We start from the raw sequence: 13029 nt of genomic DNA on the forward strand, positions 1-13029 counted from the left end.
ACACATAGGATATAGTGCACCCTGCCTGAGGGCTGAAGGTCTGCAGTAGGGGTGGCTTACCTATAATTGATGCAGTGCATGGGAGGCATGGTACACAGAGCTGTGTGCCATGTCAACTCTTCGGATTTTCTTGCACCAGGACATGCAGCTTGCAGTGGCAGAGTGCATAGTCTTGATGAGGAGGCCCTGGGATGACACAATTAGTGCTGCAACCCCAGTACCCATGCCCTAAGTACCAGGGTGACCATTTCCTAGGGATGTGTAGGGGTGACTGTTGTTGTGCCAATTGTGGTACAGTTTTGGGGAAAGAGATCTGGCACTGATAACCTGGTTAGCAGCCACTCAGTGTATTTACAGTTCAAAATCACGTCAGGTGTCAGGCAAAAAGTGGGGTCTAACCATGCAAAAAGAGAATCTTTCATACAGTGAGTATGAGGGCTTGCACAGAAGTTCTGAAGTCACTTCTGGAAGAAATTATTTAACTTCCTTTAGAAGCGAGAGCTGGTACCAGGTCTTCTTTCTTTTCTAGGCAATACGTTCCTTGAAGGTGAGGTTGATGTCCAGGGTGAATACAAGTGACTCGGCATTCAGTGAATGTTGGGGTTCAAAGCCATCAAGGTTCATGTCATTGGGACAGGTTTGTACTGTTGCTTGTCTGTTGTTCTTGGCAAATAACAGGAATTCTGCCTTTGTTGGTTTGAGCTTCAGTAAGGTGCTGGATAACCACCTCTAGTTAATGTGCATACTGGACTTGAGGTGCTGGATGTATGAAGCTGAAAACCCATTATGAGTTGTGCAGTGGCAGCTGGCACAGATCAGGGTGGTGGGAGCAAAAAACTGAAAATTACACTTACCTCTCTCAGTGCGTCTCTCCTCATTGTCCCTAAACTCCGGCCAGAACAGGAAGTGGCCAGGCTCCCCTAAGCCAATCACAAGGCTGCAATGCAGCATTGTGATTGGTCTGAGTGCCGTGAATCGGCGCTCAGATGGGGACTGGGAGCCTGGGCATGTGTTCCACCCAGGCTGTAATGCAGAATTGGTGTAGAACATGTGAAGAGCGCATGACGGTTTGGCCGGCCTAAGACGGCCAGCCAAACATTCATGCACACTTACAGAGTGTGCTCACCACTCCCCCTGCTCTTCTGTCAGCAAAACAGCCTCACCCAGCCCACAAAGCTGCCGCAGCAGGGACAAGTAAAATGATAATACCATTGAGCTATTATCATTTTATTTTTCCTTTATTTCCACTGCTGAAAGTAGTGAGGCAGCACTCCTCTGCCTTAGCGTAGGAGCCGCCACTTGAGTTGTGTATGATTGGCATGTTGTGGAGTATTGATACTGTTATCTATGAGTAGGGCACCACACCGCTCCATGTAGAAGTTGAAGATGACAGGAGGCAAAATTAAACCCTGGGGAACTCTGCAGGTGATAGGGATCTTGTAGGGGAACTGGAGGTGGCCATATGAACAAATTGCTGTCAGTTGGAAAGGTTGGAGGGGAAGCAGTGAAGGAAAGGCCTTCTGTGTCTATTGTAGGTTTTGACAATGGTGAGCAAGGGTGAGAGAGCACCCCCCTCAGAGGGAGCTTTGATGAAGGAGGAGCTTACGATATCATCTTCATAAGTGGCTTTAACGGAGTTTAATATGTCAGCAAGATCTGCAAGAGAAAGTATTTTGAAAGCTGACTGTTGCGGAGTTCTACAGGAAGAGGGGCATAACAGATGATGTGCTTTTAGATCTTCCCTATTTTTTTGATGATGAAGTTGTTAATTCATTGCTCTTTTGAGTGGAGTGGGAAATAGGTGGGTCTGGCAGGAGGTTGATGCAGTGCTTGATTGTCTTGAAAAGCAATCTGCTTCTGTCAGTTTTGGTATAGTGCTTTTCTTTGGCTTATGTGACCAGCTGTCTTTGTGTTGCGCGGAGGGACTTCAGTACCGCATTTATAGGCAGCAAGGTCTTTAAGCTACTAGGGCGCTAAAAGCTTTGTATTGCACTTGTGTGTTATAATTTTGAGCAAATGTTCACATAGTTTTCCAAAACAGTGTTGAATATGTTTAAAAGACTGCTGGCATCAGAAATGGAGTTGAAAGCGTGAGAGATAATTTCAAGCATTAGATTGTCTATGGAGAAGTCTTTGAAGGATCTGAAGGTATAGCATTTTATTTTATATTAACCATGATGTGTTGGTAGCATGTTGAGCAGGTAGATGGAGGTGGCAAAGTAGATGGGTCAGTCCAGGTGTATGGGTAGGTTGCATTGGACTATTGGTGATGTTGAGAAGGCAGGGCTGAGGATGCGATCTTTGAAGTGTGTTGGTTGTGTGCCATGCTATATCATGTTGAGTGTGTTGATGAGGTTGAAGGTCTCTCTTCTTTTTTTGCGCTTGTGTTGTCTGGGAGGTTGAAGTCAACAAAAAGGGTGGGTTGGTGGGCATGTTGGATGGATTAGGTGGTGAGGTAGTGCGAGAATTGATCAATGAAGTCCTTGCTCCGCCTGTGAGGTCTGTAAGTGGTTGTCTTAGTTACAGAGAGTGGGAAATGGCATGTCAGCAGATGGATGATGGGAAATCCAGTGACGTCTTTTCCTGTACATATTGATTATCATAATTTACCATTTGTAAGGTAGCTGTCTCCATGCGGCTCTGTCCAGGATGTTTGAGGCGGAAAGTGCGGGACTTTTTTACTGAGAACGTGAAGTGGAATTTGAGGAGCTCAGTGGAGTTGAGTTTTTGCTTACTTGCCTCAAGCACAAGATCAGAAGAACTTATGGATGATGGTAAAGCCTCCTACTTCAATATGCATTGATATAGTACCCACAACAATAATTGTTTATGTCAAAAGAAACGATATTGCAAAAATGAAGAGATTGCTGGTACACATGCTCATAAACAGATGTATAGAGTTATAAATAAATAATAAATGGATAGAAACAACTTTTTGAGGTCATAATTGGTCAACTTGTTTATGTTAGTCCACTATATCTTGTTTGTATATGAATTCACTGCTTTAGTATAAGTTTCCTATTTATCATTTAACTAATATTTGCTTTAAAACCCTGAGATAGGAAACTAAATTAGGGGTACCCTTGTTATACTACATTATGTTTCTCCATGGCAGGTCCATGTGGGGTAGCGTTTGAATACTGTACACATATATGATTAGGTGCACTTTAGATTACTATCTCCTTTTTAGTCAGTAGTTACTAATACACTTCTGTTTCTTCCTTTTTAGGCATCTCACCCATAGGCTCAATATATTTGACATCTAACACAAACCCTGGTTAATATAAATTGGCATTGCCCCTCTCTTTTCTGTAGCGTCGCCCCAATAGGGGAAAAAAAATCAACAAATTTCCAAACTTTAGTACATCATGGACAAACTCCAAACTTTTGGGTTCACCGATGAGGATTTAGCTTCATTACTAGGTGATTTTGCTCTAGGGGGCCAAGCGGCCCAGGCAACTAGTATCATAGGTAATGAAGATTTCAATAAATTAACATCACCAAAGAAAAAAGCTAAACGGATTGAAATGCACGGACATTTCATGCTTGAATATTTAAAAGTAGGAGTTATCCCGCAAGGACTAAGAGTCAGGAATATTCCAGGCCTCTTTGTTAAGATTCGGAAATTTCTAGAACGATGGTCACACATCGCTAATAGATGCTCCCGGGATCTTATGATCCTGATTGTTGAGACATCAAAAAAGATGGTCCAAGCACTAATGGAGGAAATTCAGGATTTGGAAAATAGAATTAAAAATAATCAGGCAATTGAAGAAGCTAAAAAGAAATTAGAGGAAGTAGAAACTGAAATGTCATCATATCAGGACTATTTAATGAAACGAAAAACAGAAAAACTCAAAAAAGAGGTAAGATACACAAGTCAAGAAAAAATGTATCCATACTTAGCCGATAATTTCTATCAACCTCAACCAGTTGAGGAAGATCAATTCCAACCTGCATCTGACAGATTTGCCAAAAAAGTAGTCACGTTCTCAGACACGTCTGATTCTGAGGGCGAAAACTACAATTCTTTCCAAACTAATACCCCAGGACGGCAAACTCCTGATACCAGTAGAGGCGAGCGGCCTGGTTTTTTAGCCAGGCGTGGGACGCAAAGAACCAGATGGCGCCCCAGATATCAACGACGTTCACGAGGCAACTACCAACAAACATACAACTACCAGCAGGGACAGAACTTTTACCAGGACGACCCTCAAGTTTTGGTAACGAGACATGCACAATACTGGCGCAAATAAAACAAATACCCATTTTCAATCTAAGTACACACACAATTGATTGTCAGACCGAGTCTATGTTAACAAAAGGTCTATCATTCATTCCCCATACAAAGACGAATAAGTTTGAACTTTTTCAGGATCTAATGGCATTCTTCAGAAAGATCAGACTACGGGCTTTCTATGAAGGAAGAATAGATCAAGAATTGCCTCCATTGAATAAATCAGGTTTAGCACCTCCATCTACCTTTGTTCCCACACTAGAACAAGTAGGACCAGAGATTGCGATTTTTGAACATGTCGTGTTTAATAAAATCACTACTGCTGCCAAATTCATTCCGGCGCCGAAATTTAACCTTTCCCGGGAAGAATATCAAGCCCTGTCAGCACTTAAGAACAATAAAGATATCACCATTAAGGGATGTGACAAGGGCGGAGGCATAGTCTTAATGGAAACAGAACAGTATGTAGCAAATATGATCACTATGCTTTCAAACAAAGATCACTATACCCCTGTAAGGACTGATCCTACCAAAAGGGTATCCAAAATGATAATGGACCTAACTAGCACAGCCCTAGACGATGGAATCATATGCGAAAAAGAATGGCAATATCTCAATGTGATGAAACCTAAAATGGCATCCATATATGGGGTACCAAAAATACATAAAAGCATCACCAATCCGCCATACAGGCCCATTGTTACAACTATTGGGTCAGCCACAGAAACATTGTCTAAATACGTTGACGCTATGCTCCGTCCACATGTCCCCAGGATAAAATCATATATAAGGGACACAACAGACATCATCAATAAGGTCGAACAGATACACTTCCAGCAGGCCACACAACTCTTGGTCACTATGGATATAGAGGCCCTATACAGTAATATTCCTCAGGCAGCCTCATTAGAAGCCGTGAGATGGTTTATTGAATATCTTGATATAGACTGCCCGGCCCAATTTATTATGGAGTGTTTACACATTATACTCCATGAAAATACCTTTGAATTCAATGGATCATTAGTCCAACAGACCAAGGGAGTCAGCATGGGGGCTTCTTGTGCCCCAACAGTGGCAAATATCTTTATGGCACATTACGAGCATAAGTACATCTATAACGATGTCGCCCCGTTCAGTGAATCAGTCCTTGGTTGGTCTAGATTCATAGACGATGTGTTTTACATATGGAACGGAACTGAGGAAGACCTAGAGCAATTTGTTTCATGGCTGAATCTCTGTGACAATAACATTCATTTTGTAGCAAAGAGTGACAGGCACAATGTTGAATTCCTTGATGTTGTCATCAAAGCTACTGAACATCAACTAGCAGTGGACTTATTCACGAAGCCCACTGCCCGCAATACGCTGTTTCACTTCTCAAGTTATCATCCTAAGGCCCAAAAAACCACAATTCCGTTTGGACAGTTCCTACGCCTTCGTAGGAACTGTACCAATCTGACGGATTATGATAAGCAGTCTGTGATTATGAAAGCTAAATTCATAGCTAGAGGCTACCCTCAAAGATTGGTCCGTGGCTCATACAAGAGGGCACGATATTATGATCGCCAACATTTACTGGGCACAAAAAATCCTAAACAACAGGATCGTCTCGTGTTCATCACACGACATTCTATGATGAATGAAAGTATACGCCAGATCATTAATTCGATCCAATCAACTAGCAAAACCTATGTTTGCGTACCGGAAAAATAAAAATTTAAAGGACCTAATAACAAGGTCCCGAATGCGACAAGCTCCTTCCATTCTGAAACAGACCACCATTGGAGGCCTACCGGCCCTTAAAGGGAACTTCAAATGCATGTCATGCGTTGCATGCAAATTTGCATTGGAAGTAAAGCAATATGTTATCAATGGAGTCAAAATAGACCTACAAGGTTTAACGAACTGCAAAACAGCGAACATTATCTATGCAGTTCTGTGCCCTTGCAACAAAACGTATGTAGGTGAGACATCCAGATCAATGGCAACCCGGCTCACAGAGCACAGGTCAGCGATCAGGACGAAAAAAGTGCAAGCACCATTGGTGCAACATTTCATTGATTGTAACCACACCACAGAAGACATTAGATGGTTGATTCTAGAGAAGATTAACACCAGTGGACCTCAAGGGACTGAAATTCGCAAAAGAAGAGAGGTCTATTGGATATTTTCTCTAGACACATATAAAAGAGGGCTTAACAACGAGATTCCGTGGAGTCAAGCCATCCGTTTTAATAACTAATGGACGTTCTATATATCTAGTAGCCACACCCTTACAAGTGGTTCAAGACCGGGACTTATATTATGAGCATCAATTCAATTGCCCACAGGCCGATGATTACATCTACAGGTATTTAGTTCTTATATCGACATTATGTTTTACCTATTAACATACCTATTAAAAGTATGTATATCACTTTAAGAAAATAAATGGCCCGTATCTTAGGGCTATTGTCATTGGACATACAAGACTAACACCCACGGTCACTGACCAATCACCTACGACCTTAGGGAATATATAAGCTCTAATGTCACAGTTCTGCTTTTTTGGGGCTTGACTTTCCGGATAGAAGCAAGCGAACACAAACCGAAGGAAAACTCTAACACCGATAGTATCCCTAAAAGGGTTATCTATGGGCAATAAGACCGAGTTACGGGATCGTTCAACAATTACAGGCACCTGTATGTCGAAAATCTTCTCAGCCCCTGCAACGAAAGAGTAGTTTTTATTAAATACGGGTTTCTTTGCAGATGGCGCGAGCATCTTTTTGAATGAGAGCGTAGAACCAACACTCCAAAACAATACAGCAGTAATAAGACGGCTGAAATTCAGTTGCTAGAAGCAAACATAAGTAAGTGCTTTAAACCAGTGTTTCCTTTATGTATAGGCCGTACGTTATCAATACAATTCTTTGCCTCTTGTTACTTTCAACGCTTTAAAGACATTTTCTGTCTTTTACATTGCATTAGCCTGCGATCTGCATGTGATCCCACGTGACCACAGCCACACCCGCTACCAAGACGGAGACCTAAAACGTCCCTAGGAAACATTGAGAATACGAGAACCCGTTACGATTGAAACACAAGAGCTTTAAGTTTCTTAGCACTACAGAATCAAAGGTAACATTTGTAGCACTGCATTCTCCCAGTAGTAAATGTATCAAACCAGTACGAGGAACCCCAGCTAGTCTGAAATTAAGTACGTGCATATACAAAATGATACAAACGCTAAGTATGGTTCACTCGTTAGGTCTCGCGAGCCAAAGGCTCGAAGAGACATTTTATATGTGGGTTTTTCAAAGTGCTACCCACACTTTTGGCTGGCCTAAACCTTGAGTGCACGAGATCACATGCACGTGCACAGCTGCTCCTCTGCTAATTGCATTCCCCCCTCCCTTCTCACCCAGTCCTTTGATGCTCTGCTCGATTACTTTCACTTTCTCGCCACTTTGACCCTTGCATTCCCCCCTCCCTTCTCACCCAGCCCTTTGATGCTCTGCTCGCATCTCCCTCCTCCCTGGGCGTGAAGGGAGACAGAGACATCCTCCTTAATTGCTGTTTCCCCTCTGAGCCGAGAACACATGGGGTTGATCAGCTCCAAACTCCGATACATTGCTCTCAAGTGACCATCTGTCAGAGGAAACAAGCAGCAGGCACTTAAATGACCTCTATACATAATTATGCTTTATTATATGCCACATAATTTTACACCACTCAATGCAACACAATTCCACGCCATGCTACACAATTCTATGTCACATAATTCTACTCCACATCACATAATGCCACTCCACATCATGCCACATAATTTGACAGAACACCACATAATTCAACAAAGTGTAACATAATTCCACTCCTCCCTACATGACTCCGCTCCACACAATGGCATTCCACATCACACAATTGCACTCCAAGTTACACATCTGCCCTTCATGCCACACAATTGCTCTCCATGCTGCACAATTCCATCTCTCACAATTCGACTCCACAACACAGAATCCCACGCAACCAAGTTCCACGCAACGTAATTCAACTCCACACCACATAATTTCATGCCATATATTACCCTTCCAAGTCACATAATTCCACTCCACCTATTTTCAATCCACTCCATACCACATCATTTCACCCCATGCCACATAATTCCACACCACTCAAGGCCTCGCAGTTCCATGCAACACAATTCCACATCTCATAATTCCACTCATGCCACAAATTTCCACTCACACAATTCCATGCCACATAATTCTACTCCATACCACATAATTCCACTTCAGTGCACAACATATAATTCCACATCATGCCAGATACTATACCACATAATTTCACTCCCTACAACATAATTCCACTCTGTGTCACATAATGCCTCTTCCCTTTCGTGCCACATAATTCAGATCAACATATTTCCACTCAACTCAATTCCTTGCCATGCGACACAATTGCACATCACATAAATCCATGCCACATAATTCTACTATATGCCACACACTTTCACTCCACACCACATAATTCCACACCACGTCACATAATTCCACTCCACATCACTTAATCCCACTCCACACAATTGCACTCCATGTCACACAGTGCCACTCCTCACAATTCCATGTCTCAAAATTTCACTCCATGGCACACAATTGCACGCCATACAATTTCACACCACACAATTCCATGCCAAAAAATTCTGCGCCACTTAAAGCCAATCCATGGCATGTAATGCCATGCCACACAATTCAAATCAACATAATTCGGCTCCATGCCACATAATTCCACGGCACGTAATTCCACTCAACACCACACAATTCATTACCATGTCACATAATTCCACTCCATGCTATATGATTTCCACTCCACTCAGTGACACTCCATGTCACCCAATTGCACTCCACGACACACAATTGCATTTCACGCCACACAATTCCACGTTGCACAATTCCACTCCAGTCAACACAATTACACTCCATGCAACACAATTCTGAACCACACAATTCAACTCCATGCCACCTAAGTGCACTCCACCCTCATATTTCCAATCCAAGCCACATAATTCCACTCCATGTCGCATAATTCCAATCCTCTCAATGCCGCACAATACCATGCCAAACAATTCCATGCAACACAATTCTTCTCCACATAATTTCACGCCGCCTAATTCTACTCTACACCACATAATTCCACTAGTCAACACCCCACAATTCCATGCCACACAATTCAACTCCATCCCACATAATTTCACTCCATGCAACATCACGACTCCACATCATGCTACATAATTCCACTCCATGAGACATAATTCCACTCCATACCACATAATTCCACATTGTACCACACTGTACCACCTAAATTTAATCTCCCCAAACCAACATAATTTCACACCACACAATTCCACACCAGACAATTCCATGCCAGACCATTCCATGTCACATCTCATAATTCTACTCCACGGCGCATAATTCCACTCCTTGCCACCTAATTCTATGCCACACCACTTGATTTCACACCATGTCACATAATTCAACTTCACGGCACTGAATTCCTCATACATAATTGTAGTTCACTCCACACAGTAACATGTCTATCTCAGTGAATGCAAAATAATTCCACTCCACATAATTCCATGCCACATAAAGTGCTCTCCACTTCTCATAAATCCACACCACATAATTCCATTCCATGGCACACAATTGCATGCCACATAATTCCATACCACACCCCATAATTCCACACCACATCACATAATTCCACTCCACCCCCATACTTCCTCTCCGCAGAATTGCACTCCATGTCACACAATTGCATACCACGCCACACAATTCCATGTCTCACAATTTCCCTCAACACCCCACAATTCTAGGCCACACCACACAAATCCACACCAATTAATTCCATGCCATACCACATAATTACACTCCATGGAACTTAATTCCATGCCACATAATTCCACTCCACTATTAATGAATCCACTCAATAACATAATTCCACTTAGCGGCACATAATTCAAGTCCACCACATAATTTCATTCCATGCCACATATTTCCACTCCATTCCATGACACATACTTCCATTCCTCTCAACACAATTCCATGCCACACAATTCCATGCCACTCAATTCCACTCCACACAATTCCACACCACACCATATAATCCTACTCCACGCCATGCCAACTAATTCCACACCACATCCCTTAATTCCACACCATGCCACATAATTTAACTCCAGGTAACATAATTAATTTCCATACAATTGCAGTCTATGCCACACCACGCCAAAGAATTCCACATCTCACAATTCAGCTCCATGCCACACAGTTCCAAGCCACTCAACATACTTTCATGCCACATAATTTCACCCCACACATCATAATTTCACCCTGCATATTTCCACTCTACTTGACAACACGTAATTCTACTCCCCTCTACATTTGCAGAACAAGCATTTGCAATGCAATAGGTCTCGCATTTACTTTTTTTTTTTTTTTATTTTTTTTTTATTGAGAGTTCAAATATAACAATACAGAGAAACTGAAAACAAGATGCCGTGAAGACCAATTAATACAGTATGAGAAAAGAAGTAGCAGCAATATTCTTACAAATTATCATTTTAACATTTAAATTGTAAAAAAAAAAAAAAAAAAAAAAAACCTGACATTAATAATCAAAAGATTTTGATAGAATGAAAACAGTATGCAGCATTTAAATACAGTGGACGTCTTCTCAGTTGAAATTACTAATGTATAAAGTGACACGTGCGAAGTCCAGATGAACACACTAGACATATAAGCTAAAAGATGTTCTCGCAACAGTATACATCCCTTAAAGTAATAGCAAGACAATTTTAAGAATCGAACACACTCCAATTTTTATCATATTTTTTGAGAGCCCCTAATCTAAAAGAATAACTTCTTTCCCTACCTTGGATTTGAAATAGTTTGAACTTCCATGCCTGGAAGGATGGAACAGAATCTGTTTTCCAGGACCGTAATATGAGGGATTTAGCTATTAAGGAAGCTATAAAGAGGGACTCATCATGTTGGGTGTGAATAGGAGAGCAGCCTAGAAGGGGGAATAAGGTCATCAAATACGATATTAATTTTAAGAATAATTGAAAGATATTTTTTTTCTATTTCCTTCCATAAAACCTGGATCTTTGGGCACTCCCAGACACGTAATTCTACTCCCCTCTACATTTGCAGAACAAGCATTTGCAATGCAATAGGTCTCGCATTTACGCAAGTTTGAGCTACTCACATTACAAATAACAATGCCTTTTATTTTTGTTTTCTTTTTTAAAACTTAAATAAAAGGCAGTGTCATTTACAATGCCAATAGCTTAAACTCGCGTGAATGCGAGACCTATTGCATTGCAAATGCTTGTTTTTCATTTGTAGATACATCACAGGATTTTCTAGCCATTCCATATGAGGCGAACAAACTACGTTTAACATTCCGGGTCTAACGATAAAAGTCTATACCGGCGGCATAAGAAACATTATGAAAAGGTAGGATGCCTAGCTGTCCCTCGTTGTGATACTACACATCCAGTTAATTAAGAACTCAAGTTATGATCAAGTTATGTTGATATATTGTTGTATTCCCCAACTCATTACTCCTCACGCTAGATTAACGTCAGTTATTAACCCTTTAAAGTAGATTTTTCCACCTCTTAAATTGACGTTAGGACATATCCATCAATAGATATACGTTTTCCAAGCTACATTCCTAGGAATCGGGGTATCAAAAATGTGACCATGTTCAAATAGGCTATGACTTCACTGAATCTTAGATTATGAAAGGCACTAGGATGTCATAAGAGACTTAAGAGATATACGTAGCACCTGTGTAATACACATAGGACCGATGAAATGCCTATTGGATTGAATTATTGATGATTTCAGAAGTGTTATGTATTGAGCAACACTATTGGAAACAGATTGTTTTTAAGATGTAAATAATGTGTAAATAATGTACATATAGATTAGTTTAGTTTTCATTTTTGATAGACTGTGCACTTTAGTGACTTGTTGTATACAAACATATTAAGTTTATTGTTATCCTTTCAGATTATGTCATAGGAACTAAGAACCATGGCTACCTGAAGAAGGCTGAACGCCGAAACGCGCGTAGATCTAACAGCCATGCTCAATAATCCTACTTTTGTATATATATGTATTAATATGTAATCAGTTGACCAGATATGCATTGATATAGTACCCACAACAATAATTGTTTATGTCAAAAGAAACGATATTGCAAAAATGAAGAGATTGCTGGTACACATTCTCATAAACAGATGTATAGAGTTATAAATAAATAAAAAATGGATAGAAACAACTTTTTGAGGTCATAATTGGTCAACTTGTTTATGTTAGTCCACTATATCTTGTTTGTATACGAATTCACTGCTTTAGTATAAGTTTCCTATTTATCATTTAACTAAAAGCCTCCTACTTCCGCATGTGCACGGTCCACGTGCTGGACTCTGTAGCCTGTGAGATTTAGTATATTTAGGATATGTGAAGATGTGGTGTTGAACCCCATATATTTGTGATTATTAGTGCATCAAGGTTATGCTAGGCAACATGGTCTGCTATGTCTGAAGGTTAAAATGTGTTGCTTTTAGAGAGAACGCTTTCTTTCCAGTATAGCTTCTGAGTTCAGAAAATATTCCTTGCCTGATGCATTGTAATGAAAGTACTCACTGGGACGTAGAATAACACTTAACAGCAGGTAGCATGCCAGTGAGTAAGAAATACTTTTCTGGGCTCGGCCATGATATGACTGACACTATCTAAAAG

This window comes from Triturus cristatus, chromosome 2_2 (genome assembly GCF_964204655.1).
Source record: "Triturus cristatus chromosome 2_2, aTriCri1.1, whole genome shotgun sequence".
NCBI lineage: Eukaryota > Metazoa > Chordata > Amphibia > Caudata > Salamandridae > Triturus > Triturus cristatus.